Raw genomic sequence first — 13,423 nt, forward strand, 5'->3', positions numbered from 1 at the left:
GTAAGTAATTTGTACCTTGTCTCAAATTCTTTTTCATGTTGTTCTTTTATCATTCAAATGTGAAAATAAGTTTGGTATTGGACCAGTTGGTTTTTGCCCAATTTAAATCTGCTGTGTTAAAAAATATTTGAAGACCACTCATATACAAAGAGGAAGGTTTAGGTTATTGGTATTCTACCAAGAGCCAACTTCATTCTTTCACCCGAGTGTTAGAGGCTGGCATTTGTGAAACTAACAGAAACATTTCTGTGTGGAACCATGGATAGAATGAAGGAGCAGGCTAGGTTCAGCAATACTCAAAGCTTAAATATCTGTTAATCAGAATACAGCAAAGCACTCAAGTAATGATAGGATTTCTTAAAGAAACTGCTTATCAAATAAAAATAAAAACTACATCAATTCTCTGTGCAAGAGATTGGATTGAAAACTAATGTGCATCTTTAAAGTAAGAATAGGACATAAATATTAATTTTATTAATATAATATGACTTTCAACAGAGAACATTTGTAGTTTGTAACCCACTTAAGCCTTAAGTATATAAAATTGTAGGTTTTCTGCTATACATAGGAAAATACAAATCATATGATATTACTAGTCACTTAGTGTTGCTTTAAATAGAAATAAATGGAAGCTGTTATCCTTATAATGTTAGGCTCTAGATTAAACAATGCACAGTATTTGATTTCTGTCAGCATAAAATTGTTTTAACCTTGAAAAACCCTTATTTGTAATTGATATAATAAATTAGAAAAGGACTCTTTAAAAGTTTCGGGAAAGGTTACACTTTTTTAAATGCTAAGGGTCACATTCTGGTTAAAATGTGAAAAAAATAGAATAAAATCAGTTGAAAGTGTTTTATAAAAATAAAAATATTTTACAGAATTAAGTTTATTAAAGCTACAATGTATTTGCAAGCATTTTCTAAAAGTCCTTTTCACCTTCAGCAAACAGATAGAAATCTAGGTAAGAGTAAAATGTAGTTCTTGTGGTGATTTTTCACAATCACTATCTTTAAAGCAGTATTCTAGCTTTTCTAGGCTAGCAAATTACCTGTTCACGCATTGCATATAGTTTGGATCCCACTGGGGTCTCTGGACAGCTGTGCCCTGGAGGGAACACCAGCAGAGAACACGGATCAGCCGAGTTTGGGCTCTGCAGCTCCAGAGATCAGACACACAACACCTGGCCCGAGAGCTGCCCTAGCAAACCCATACTTAAACCACGGAATGAGATGACTTATACGAAACGACCACCCAATTCTAACCAGTGTTATGAATTCTTACAGAAAGACTGCATCTTAGTTTGTATGCAACAAATCTCTGCTTATGTCAGGTTATTGCAGAGAATTGGATTGTTTTTTAAAAGTAAAAAGTAGTGATTTGACATTGATGTTAATTTTTTTGGATGTGTACACAGTCTCTACGATCTGCTTGAGGTTTTCTTTTATCTTTGATTCTTTGTTTTATTGAACATCCTTTTATTTTGCATTCATAAATGCTTTGAAAGGTTCAAGTCTCATGGAATAGTCTAAAAACAAAGAGAATGCTTCAGACATGTTTGTTGATGCAATTCTTGTAAACATTATAAAATAAAGCACTAAAAAATTTGAAGTCAGAAATTAATAATTTAGCCTTTCTTCTTTATTTACTCTTTTCCTGATCAAGTCTGAATGTGCAGAAAGTGGTAGATCCTTCATTCTCATATTATAACTATATTCCAGTGTTTTTCCTCTGCCCTACTCCGGGAACATAGCATTGGGAACATATTTAGACCCATATTTTGCCATTCCTAAATATTGTCCAGTTTGGTTTCATGAATATTAGTTCTATTTATGCAGCTTGATGGTGAGACCCTCAAAGCTAAGAATCATGCCTAAGCCATTTTTAGCATCTCCCAGAGCACTCAGCAGAGTGCCTGCCCCACAGCAAACATGAAGAACCTATCTATTGACTGACAATAACCTAAACCGAGTCAGCATTCCTAATCTGTGGCTGCTTATGTGCTACTGGACAAACATAGATCAGCAACTTAGCAAAGAATCAAATAGAAATAGGGTGAATGACACAACAGGGTTGAATCTAAAATTCTGGATTTGACATTTTTAAATATCTCTACTCCCATTCATCATGATTCACCACAATACATTTAGATTGAAATGACCAACTCCACTTTTATCGGTCCTTATTCAGAATTAAATCTAGGCTTAATGGTTGGAGAAAGAACATCTTTTCTCAAACTTTCATTGATAAAACCTCTTTGTCTCTCTAACAATGGCTAGAAGAATTTCAGAATTTTGGATGTTGATATATCACAAGCAATTTGGGTTAGAAAAAGAGGGCTTTGTTTTCCACTTTAACTTATGGTTTGTTTATTTCCCTGTGCACATCTGATAATTTGGCATGTCCTGTTTGACATGTCAAAATTTGCCCTTACTCTGCTAACAGAGCCCCCCATGTTATTCCAGGAAATGCTCCTTCCACATTCTCAAGACTAATTTGGCTTTTCCCTTTACTCTGGCACAGGCTCATGACCCCGGTCTGGCCAACCATAATCCCCATGTTTGGTTAGGGCGAAGGCATGGGTTCTTTGCCCAGTGAGACTCTGGCCTGGGACTTCTGTTTGGTCCTTTGGGAAAGAAGTGGTTCCTTTCTGAGAGGGTTGTGGAGGTGGTAGATTATATACTCTGATTGGCTTGTCATTGTCTCTTAACACACGGAGGGAGGTTTTCTGAAAAACAAGTTAACAGCAAAGAAAGAACTGAGAGCTGGATAGAAACAGATTTGATATGACTTAGTTTGACCACTTTTTCATCATAAGCAATAAAACTCTTTTAGCTGAGGCCTGTTTGGTTTTGTTTATTTGTTGTTCACCACAAAGAGGTCACCAGAGCCAAGTCAAAAATCTTAGAGTTCTCATAAAAATAGCCTATTGTGTGTAGGTGTTATATACTTTTTCCATCACGTTAAAAGCAACAGATTTATCCTGCCCAGCAGTACAGTGGATAGGACAGATACCCCCCTTGGAAGTTCAAGTTTTGTTATACAGCAGCTTTACGGAGGCTGCATGTTAGGCTTCATACTTCTGGCACCATGAGGACCATCACAACAGATGCAATAATTCCTTGATGCTTGGTTTCATGTTCAAGATATCGTGAATAAATTTCTTACACTATAAAAAACAGGAAATTAGAGTTTAAAACATACAGTATTTTTACATGAACATGATTTATGGATTTAGCATTGTTTAAAGCTCTTTACCCTTCAGTACAATTCCTGCTCAAATTCTTACTGCTCTGAAGGCTATACAGTCTTCTTTCTTTCTTTCTTTCTTTCTTTCTTTCTTTCTTTCTTTCTTTCTTTCTTTCTTTTTCTTTCTCTCTTCTTCTGTGATTTTTATATTTTTGAGACAATTTTTTAAAATAGTCATCTGTATATTGTATCGTGTTCACCACCTCAAGTCAAGTCTCCTGCCATTACCACTTATCCCCCTTTAACCTCTTCTACTCGCCCCCTCCTTTTCCTCTGGTAATCACTGTACTGTTGTCTGTGTCTATGAGTTTTTTCTTTGCTTTGCTTAACCCCTTCACCTACTTCATATACTCTTTAAATGGATTAACATTTCTCACCTTCTGAGTGCTATAGAAGGAGATGAAAAATGTAAATTAGAAGTAGAGTGCATGTTAGTGACAGCAGTGATTACATACTGGGTGTCATTACTTGGTTTTTTTGTGTTTTCAATGAACTATATGTCCAAGCAGTGAAGTTAAATGAAACTAGATGACACCGAGAGTCTGACTAAAGAACTTTCTAGAAGGATGTTCTGTGGAACGGTGAATAGGTAGAAAGGAACTTAAGGAAGAATATTGTGAAGATAAATCAAATGTAAGGAACTGAAGTTTATGCAATTCTACAGAGAGACAAACACTACTAGGTGATAGCAGAGGAGGGCTGGAAATATTTTTATTCCAACAGAAACACAATGCGAGCCACATATGTCACTTCAAATTTTCTAGTAGCCACATTAAAAACAGTAAAAGTAAACAAATAAAATTAATTTTAGTAATACATTTTATTTAATCTAATGTATCCAAAAATGTGATTCTTTTAACATTAAAACAATATAAGAATTATTTAAATATTTTATCTTTTTTCATATTTGGTTGTCAATGTCTGGGGTGTATTTTTTAATTATAACAAATCACTAGCCACACAAGTACTAAATAGTTGCATGGAGTTAATAGCTACTGTATTAGAGATAACAGATTAGGTAATGGGAGAAGATAAAGTTTATTTTAGCTGGTATCTGATTAAATTTCTTGCTCAAAAAGGAGAGCTAGAGAACATATTGTATCTTTATAACTAGCATTTCTCCAACTCTAATCTTAATCTTAATATTAGCCAAGTCCTTACCCTGCTCCAGTCTCACAAATGAAAAGTAGTAAGTGAATTTTGCTGAGTTATTAGGCAGCAATTAAGGTCTTATCAGACCTTGAGTGCCAGCATCTGGCACTCAAATTGAGTAAATTAAGATGAATTTAATAAAAGGGAGATTTACAAGTTGTGTTGGTGGTAGAGAAACCACAGGGAATAGCGAGGTACCCTAGGAATTCAAAAGGAGTGAGCCTTTACTACTCCAAGCCTGAGGGGCAAGAGAAGTCTCTGGTGCCTGAGAGAGGGAGGGTCCTGTGAAAAGGGCCATGTGACAGGAGCTATGGCATTTCAGTCCGAGGGCATTGTTCTTTTGGGGTGAACGTGTTACAGAATGGACCCATGGGGGAAACAAAATACTATCATTGAATGGACCCCACTTCTCCTGGGGTCCTCCTGTACTAGGTTCACCTTGCCCACCACCAGGGAATTATAGCTCTCAATGTCAGAGGTTGGTGAAATGGAAAGGAGTTATTTATTCCAAAAGTTATACAGACTTAGACTAATGACTTAATGTCTTCATTAAGATCCCAAAGTCCCTTAAAATAGCCACAAACACATACAGTTCTTCCTTCCCTCCTCTGCCTAGTCCAGCGTATCATATCTCGGGAAAGTAAATAGAAGTCCATGGCTCAGGTGACCCTCAGTTCTTCCCAGTAATCCATGCTCAGTGGGCCAGCTTCCCTTGGTTCCCAGCACCATCAACTGTGTCACCGCCGTGATCTCCAGTTAATCCAAAACTACATGGCACCTTCTCACGGCCCACCAGCAAGAGTCCTTTCACCCCTTTCCTTCCAGGCAAAGTGTCTCCTGCTTCCTAAGCCACGTGGCAAAAGGGAGCACCTCAAAGTCGTGTGGTCCCAACTCTCGCCAAAGCCTTGTGGTCCCAACCTCTTGTCCAAAGCCATGTGGTCCCCCTCTTACTCCAGGTTCTCACGCAGGTGCTGTAACCAAGGGGAGTTGCCTCCCAGGTACATCATGGGTGGAAGTCATTCCCATCTCTCTGGCTCAAAGCATGGCCACAGCTATTTAACATATCCAAGAAACCAGTCAAAAGCTATAGCTATGTTAAATGACCATTCTTGAGGTAATTTGCAAAACAGTTGCTGTGCAAAACAACTCTCAATGGCCCTGCTCCATGTGTCCTATCCCCTTGTTCAGACTTGTGGGGGTGAGGACATCTTATATTTTTAATATTTCCTGGACACCGTTACAAATCCCTCTTTGGAGAGCCCTCTGGCTGCACCCTGTTACAAACCTGCAGCAGGGATCCAGGAAAGGAAACTTGAGACTTCCTCCTCCCCTTCCATTCCTTCTCCTCCACCTCCTAGTGGTTATTATCATTGTCCGAACAGAATGCCTGAGGGCAAGGCAGCCTGTGGAAGCAGCCCAAGTAGTTAGTTACTGGAGCAGAGAGAAGGTGGGAGGGCTATCAGAAGGGTAAATGAAACACATCTGGCACAATTGCCAACTTGATGACATGAAGCAAAAGCAAGGCAAATAGGAGGCAGAATACAAAATTAATGAGGCCTTGAGAAGAGTAAAAAACACTGTGTTCTCTTAATCCTTCCTTCTGGCATTTTGGTGTCTTACATTCTGTTCCCTGTCTTAAACTGTGTGTCAAAGTCAATGGTTTTGGAACTGAGGCCTGTTACTAGGTTTCAGGGAGCTCAAGAACTCTGTGAAATTTTGTGGAATATTTTATGTGTGTAATTTTTCCTCCTGGGTAAAATCCATAGTCTCTCATGAATTCTTGGTTATGGTTGCTTAAGAAACCTCTAAGACAGAGGGCAGAAAATAAAGTTGTCTAAATTACTGAACACCACCCAGGGGTAGGGTGGTCAGTGGTTATTATAGCTTGACTTCCCTCAAGTAGACCCTGATTCATTAAGGCAGCCAGCCCAGAAGAATCTGGTGGGGAAGTAAGAGATGCAGAACAGGGAAGGCACAGGAGTCAAGCAAGTTGTGGGTTCAGGCACAGTCCTGAGATGGTGGCTTCAGCCTGATCCCTGCAGGAGACTCTGAAATGTTGTTACAGTTGTTTTTACTTATTGTGTAAAAACATTTCTGTTGATGATGGGCACAGCAACTTTCTAACAAGCGCAGTACTCTGAAAAGCCAGAGGTGTTGGAAGGAGGAAGAAAAAAAGTCACCAAAACTGCCCTTGCCAGGTGGCTCAGTTGCAAATTGTCATATATAGCAAAAGGTTGTGTGTTCAATCCCCAGTCAGGGCATATACGTAGGTTTTGGGCTAGTCTCTGGGTGGGGTGTGTAGAGGAGGCAACTGATCAATGTTTCTCATATCAGTGTTTCTCTCTCTCTCTCTCTCCATCTTTCTCCCTTCCTTTCTCTCTAAAATCAATAAACCTATCCTCAGGTGAGGATAAAAAAAAGTCACCAAAACTGGTGAGGGGCACATACAATAGGTAAAAGGTATCCAACAGTGACCACTACATTTAGTGCCAATGATGGTGGGTAGGTAGAGGTGAGTGATAGGTAATTAGTTTATTATGACATGCAGAACCCAGTTCCTCACTGCTGAACCAAGGTATGCAGATTATGGAGTGAGAAATGTACAGGTGTGTGAGGGTACCACCCTGTACCAGCAGCCACTAGGCCAGGGGTCCCTGCCCTTTGGCCCCATGGCAAGGTTCTGAAGCCTTTTCTAATGCATCCCTTTGTACTGGGAGTGCCTCATTGTTCTCTAAGTTTTTAAAGTATGACACATGCAGAGAGTTAGAGTGTACCCTATACCTAATACCAAGTCTAGTCCCAGCCTGAATCCACTAACTCTTACACCAATTCTAATTAACACAAAAGGTCAAACTTAACCTAGACCCTTACCTTTTTTTCCCCCCTGATTCCCCCTTTTGCCCCTAGTAAATCCCTCTCTATTAAAATAAGAACCACAATGATGATGGTGATGATACTAATGATACAAACTTATGGAGTACTTATTCTGTGTAGGCTATGAGCTAAGTATTTTCTGTGGAAAGCCTAATTTAAACATCAACCCACTATATAATTCAGATAGGAATATTTTCTTAATTTTAGTTTTTTAAAGATTTTATTTATTTATTTTTTGAGATAGGGGAACAGAGGAAGAAAGAGAAGGAGAGAAACATCAATGTGTGGTTGCCTCTGGCACGCCCCTAAGTGGGGACCTGGCTCACAACCCAGGCACGTGCCCTGACTGGGAATTGAACCAGTGTGACCTTTGGTTCACAGGTCAGCTCTCTATCCTCTGAGCCACACCAGCCAGGGCAATTTTCTTCATTTTAAAGTAGAGAATACTGAACCTTAGAGTTGAAGTAACACACTAATATGAATTTAGCCTCACTGATTCCAAGGATCATATACTGTGTACTCTAGTTTTTCCTCATAATATTGCGTTTTTATCTAGCGTAGTTCTCATTTCATGTGATTGCATGTGTAAAGATTCTCTCTTGCCTTGGTCTGTTGGGCTGCTATTTCTTCTTCTAGTTTAGCGATTCTTTTTTAGGGACTCCGCTTAGACTGTGTAGAACAGATGAATCAATCTCTCCCAAATCCCATCCTGTTTTTGGAAGGTGGTCAGGCCATGTGAACTAAGCTGGTTGATGACAGCCCTTTTCTGGGACATTTGTTGCAGTCATTTGTAAAAAAGCATTTCTCCATGGAAGGCTGAGGGTACTAAGATCCATATTACCTGAAGCTGTAAAGAGATCATTCTGACATCTAGGGAAGATATGAAGTCCCCAAATAAAGACAAAACAGAGGAAAAGGGAACCAGAACATTGCTAAAGTCCTGATGATGTTATGGGAGAAAGTCTCAGAAACTTGGTTCTCCTGAATGCAGTAAAGAATTACAGATCAGCGAGTCTATTGGCATATAGGCAGGGTTTATTGATGATCCATTCTCTTGGAAGAGAATGGGTTTAATTAAGTAGGGGTGGGGATATGAAGGGCATTGGTTCAGGGCAAAGCAAGGTAAGGGTGACAAAATCAGGGCAGCCAAAGGCTGGGGTGGCAAGCACAGGGGTGGTGAGAGCTGGGGTGGCAAGCTTGTGTGGCCAGAGGCCAGGTGGCCTGAGGTCAGCAAACCAGAGAGCCAGGAGAGGCAAGAACAAGAAGCCAGAGTCCTTTGTTCTGAGGACTCATATAGTTGGCTGGATGGGAGTGAAGAAGTTACATATTGATTGACAGGTAAAGGTGGTGCCAGCTTTTGGTGGGGGAATAGTGTGAACACCCAAAGGTGTTAATGGGCCTCTTCCTTTGGGCATTGTGAGCCCTTTTTGGCCTTTCAGGCTTTGGGATGAAAGCACAGTTCCAAAGGCTTTCTTTTCCAGATAATGGAAACCATACATAGAATTTCACGGAGTGCCCTCCTCCCGTGTTAGCATGGCGTTTCCTCCTATGCTGGAACACCTGGCAACATTACCACACCAGGCTCAGGACTGCTGAGTTAGTGGATGAAACAAGTCCCCCTCCTCCTCCCTGCCTTGGTTGGCTATCTATCCTACCTAACAATGACATTGCTTAGGCATCTGTATCCAACCATCTGTGGCAGAAACTGGGTGATCCTTGCATTTCTCGGGTGGCCAGGGAATCACAGGTTAGTTGAGATGGGTAAAGTTGCTGATCTCTCTGGTGACTTGGATTTGAATTGGTCAATTTTCTCTGGAAGGATGGCAATCAATGGCAGCCATGTGATAAAGAATATTATCCCACTTTGCTCCTCAGTGGGACCTAAAGATTGGCAGTTTCAGCACTCCCGGTTTTATATGGGAATCTATTAACAGCATCTTTATTCCTCAGCAAACCTGTCCTTTTAGCAATTACAGCTGAGCTGCATGTGTGTGCCCCTTCCATCTGCATCTGGAGATCCTTTCCTTCCAAATTCTCATTTAATCATTTAAGTCAAAGGCACTTAGTTCTTCTTTAATGCCATTCCCACATAGATGAAAACAAGCATACTAGTCAAACTCCAAGCAGCATATGGCAAATCAAGTGTCTGGTCCAGGCTTACAGAAGGAAGAGTATTTTTCTGGCCTTACTATTTGTACTATTCTCATTCTAAGCTATGGGGTTATGTTCCCAGTAATGAAACTGTACTGTAGCTGAGGAGTATTGTTCACTTGTACAAGTCTGTGTATTTACAGCTAGCTCTGCATTTCAGTAGACCATGTGGCATAATTTATGTTAAAAACGCAAAGACACAGCCAATGTATCACAATTTTATATAAACTCTTCTGGATTAATACTATTGTTTTCATAAAGACTAGCTAATTACTCATTCAATATGTTAATTGACTAAGAAAAGCGATCATTTCAATCACTTTCCTAGATCTGGTACAATACCTGTAGCATTATGTTCTATCTTGAGATCCCTGCCTTAAGAGGAACACTAGCAAAAGGAGGTGAATTTGGAACAGAATTAATCCAGACTATTTCAGATTAAATTTTGTTGGGAACCACCCTGCCTGGTTTCAGAGGCTGTAACCCCCCATGGTTAAGACTGAGTCAGAGTTGGGACCATAAGCCACTAAGGAGACAAAGCTTATCTCCCCGGCATAAGTGCCACCTCTGCCCACTTCACCCTGCTTGGCCCTGAGCTTGACCAGTTAGCCAATGATGGGTAAGAATCCTCAAGGGAGGATCAACCTAAGACAGGCTCTAGTCACCAGGGATAAGTTTGCAGGGAAGGACTCAGGGGGGCTGTGGCAAAAGGGGGTGATGGACCCTCGCCCCTGGGCTTTGAAATAGCCTGAGTCCTCATTCTGTCTGAAAAAAGTCTCCTAATCTCTTGGCTGCCTTACTTCCCTTGCCTGACTTAAGCCTGAAGCAATAACAGAGGGCAGTGCAGTCCTGTGCTGGGAGGGGTGGATTCCCTGGGGAATCAGGCCTAAGAAAAATACATACATTCCTGTGAAACCTACTTAATTTGTATCCTCAGCTTAAAAGATAAGGGTCCAGACCTGAGATGAGTCTGGCACCTAAAGTTTTATGGCCCTCTAGCTGATTGGCTGTAACTCAGAATAAGCCCTCAAGGTTCTCTGTAAATCCTGTATTGTTTAACCCTTACTGGCTGACAATGATTGATGAGCTTTATCTGCATTCCTATGCGAATGAACCTAATAAAAGCCCCTGGAGGGAAAGGATCAAGGCCCTTCTCCTTTGAGAAATTGGCCACCTTTCCTCCCCAAGAAGATCATGTCTTGGTAGTCTTTTTCTTCATCCGTGGCAGACTGGGGGGCTGCGTTAAAGTCCCCCGACAAAATTTGATAGAACAAATACAACAAAACAAAATAACAGGGACAACAAGGGGAACTTTTTGGAAAATGTGTTTGTCTTTAGGTATTTGAAGGGCAAATGTAGAAGAGAAATATTATTTGTTCTCATCAATGGCATAGGGCAGAGTTAGTGATTAAGTAGAAGCCTCATGAAGGTGGATTTCAGGAAACAGGTAAAGGTCAGCCTGCTATTGAATGTTTGTTTTTGGTTGTGGCAGATTTCCCTGTCACTAGAGATGATCAGCCAGAAACTGGATGATGATTTGGTAGAGATATGGTATAGTAATGGCAGCTCAAGGCTTACTCAGTATCTTTTCTTTTCTTCTGACTTATTAATGGGATCTGGAATTATTGTTTCAGATTAAAAATTATATTCCTCTGTTTCCCTTGCAGATAAGAAACAATAGGATATAAGAGGCAACTATTGAGCTTTGAGTGGTGGCAGCATCATAACCAATGAAGTTTATCTGAGGCGCGATTATTTCTAATTGAAAGAAGCAACCATTGGATGGAACTTCTGGCAGTCTTTTTGCCCTTCACCTCTCTCTTTGGGCTTTCTGCCTGGAAGGCATATGTGTTTGGCTGTAACTCCAACTGTATTTAAGATGATGACATGACCTTGAGGATGAAGGAGACACATTTGACATGGTGGAGTGGAAAGACAAACAGCACTAGTCCATGATGGCCTTATGGCCTGGAGCACCTACTTCCTTTTGTTTGTAATCTGAAGGAAAAAATATAGATTTTCATCTTTTTATACACTTTTGCATTTCCAATCTCTCTCACAAACAGCCAAACTCGATTACTTTCAGAAACATGTGTGATCAACCACCCAACCTTGTGGTGTTTTTCAATTCTAAGCATCCAGGGATGTAAGAATTCATTACTTCACTTTCACTTATTATCTTTATTGCATATAACAATAAAAATATTGGAAGGCATAATGTAAGAATAATATTAATGTTACATTGATGTACTTTTATTCTAAATTGTGTCTAGTACCTAAACGACATCAATTCACAGGTAATTATTTATTTACTTCAGGGAAGCCTATAACAAACGGGTCATTGTTCAACTCCAGCTTCCAACTGACATTTTATAGGTCCCAGTGAGACAGTGTCTTCAGAACAAGGCTTTTATTGAGAGAGAAGAGACTTTTCTAAATTACAAAAGTATCCTTCTTCTAACAAGAGCCAAGTCTGGCTGACTGAGATAATAGTTTTCGTAGAAATCATAGAACATAAAAGGAGAAGGAGAATAGTATAATGAAATGGAAGCATTCTTTTGTCCCCTAATACAAGGAAGGTGATACCAACAAGAAGCCTGTGTGGGTATAATCCTTTCATTCAGGATTCACTCTTACAGGAAAGAAATACCGTGGTAGTCAAAAAGCAACCTTGACTTTTTAATGAATATTCACTCAGAGTCTATTTTTAAACTGGAAGGAAATAGGATACCTTCAGTTGCCAAATCTAAGTGTGTCTTAGTATATCAATCAGGGTTCGATCAGGCCCTATGCAATTGTGGGAGTAGTTTAAACAAAGCTGTACTCTTTGTATTAGGTGTTGGGCATGAAGAGGCTGTTTATCAGCTATGCTGGCAATAAAGAAGGAGATCAGAACATAAAGTTGGGAAGAGAAAAGGCAAACTACAGTCTTCAAGGATCAACAAGAACCCATGAGGACCAAGTCGAACTTAATCTGATCACCACCTCTAGTCTCATGATGTGGTTGACAGAAGAATTTGGTGCAAATGCACAGGAACTTCATTTCTTTAATACAAATTTTCCCCTAATTCAAGCTAGATTTGTCCAGCCTAATATCATCATGACCCACTTGCCTCCTTTCAACCAGATCTTTCCACTTTTGCCCTTCCACTACCTTAATCAGGAAGCCCTTAGGACATTAGGTTCTAGTTGGTTGAAAGAGGCTTACTCTCTTAAGAATAAGGCCTTAGGTCTGTTGATTAAGGGAACAGAGTTTGGTCAAACTAAAGACAGCAACTTGACCTCAGTTGTTTTTCAGCCCTAGGCCCATAAAATTGAAAGGACTCTACCAACTACATCCTCAGGAATCTAGACAGAATGAAGCCATAGCTGACATCAAGACCTGATGCACTGAACAACCCTGGTCCCAACCAATTGGTGGAGCCCACAAACCCAACTTCCTTCATCAACATGACTATTGATTTTTCCCTCATATAATCTATCCCATAGAGGCCATTGGGGAACCAGACTTGGTGCCATTTCCTTGAATAAATCTTTGCTTTTTTTGCTGCAAATTCTTGTTTTTATCTTATTGGGCTCTGATGTGCACAAGCAAACAAATCCCTTTAGTTTGGTAACATGGGTGCCTTTGCCATAAAGTGCACACACATCCAGCCTAGGGCTTGAAGAAGTTGGAGGATCTTACATTGCCAGAGATGGAAATGCTGAAGCCTGGCTTGTCGCCAACCAATAAGGTGAGCTTCAGGTCAGTGATGGCAATCATAGCTGTGTTGTGACCATTCAAGCCCTGACAGGTTCACAGGATTTGGGAAGATGGAAGAATATTTATGGGGCCATTGGGATGTCTGACATGCCTTTATTCAAGGATGGGCTATCCATGCATGCTACCAGCTGTGTTTCCCCCTGCACCTCTCTGCATGTCACCTGTCCCCCATTGTGGCATCCAACAGGGAGTCTCTACCCCCTTAAATACTAGAAAGAAACAAAGCCAGCAGAG

Source organism: Desmodus rotundus, chromosome 2, assembly GCF_022682495.2.
Source record: "Desmodus rotundus isolate HL8 chromosome 2, HLdesRot8A.1, whole genome shotgun sequence".
Lineage (NCBI taxonomy): Eukaryota > Metazoa > Chordata > Mammalia > Chiroptera > Phyllostomidae > Desmodus > Desmodus rotundus.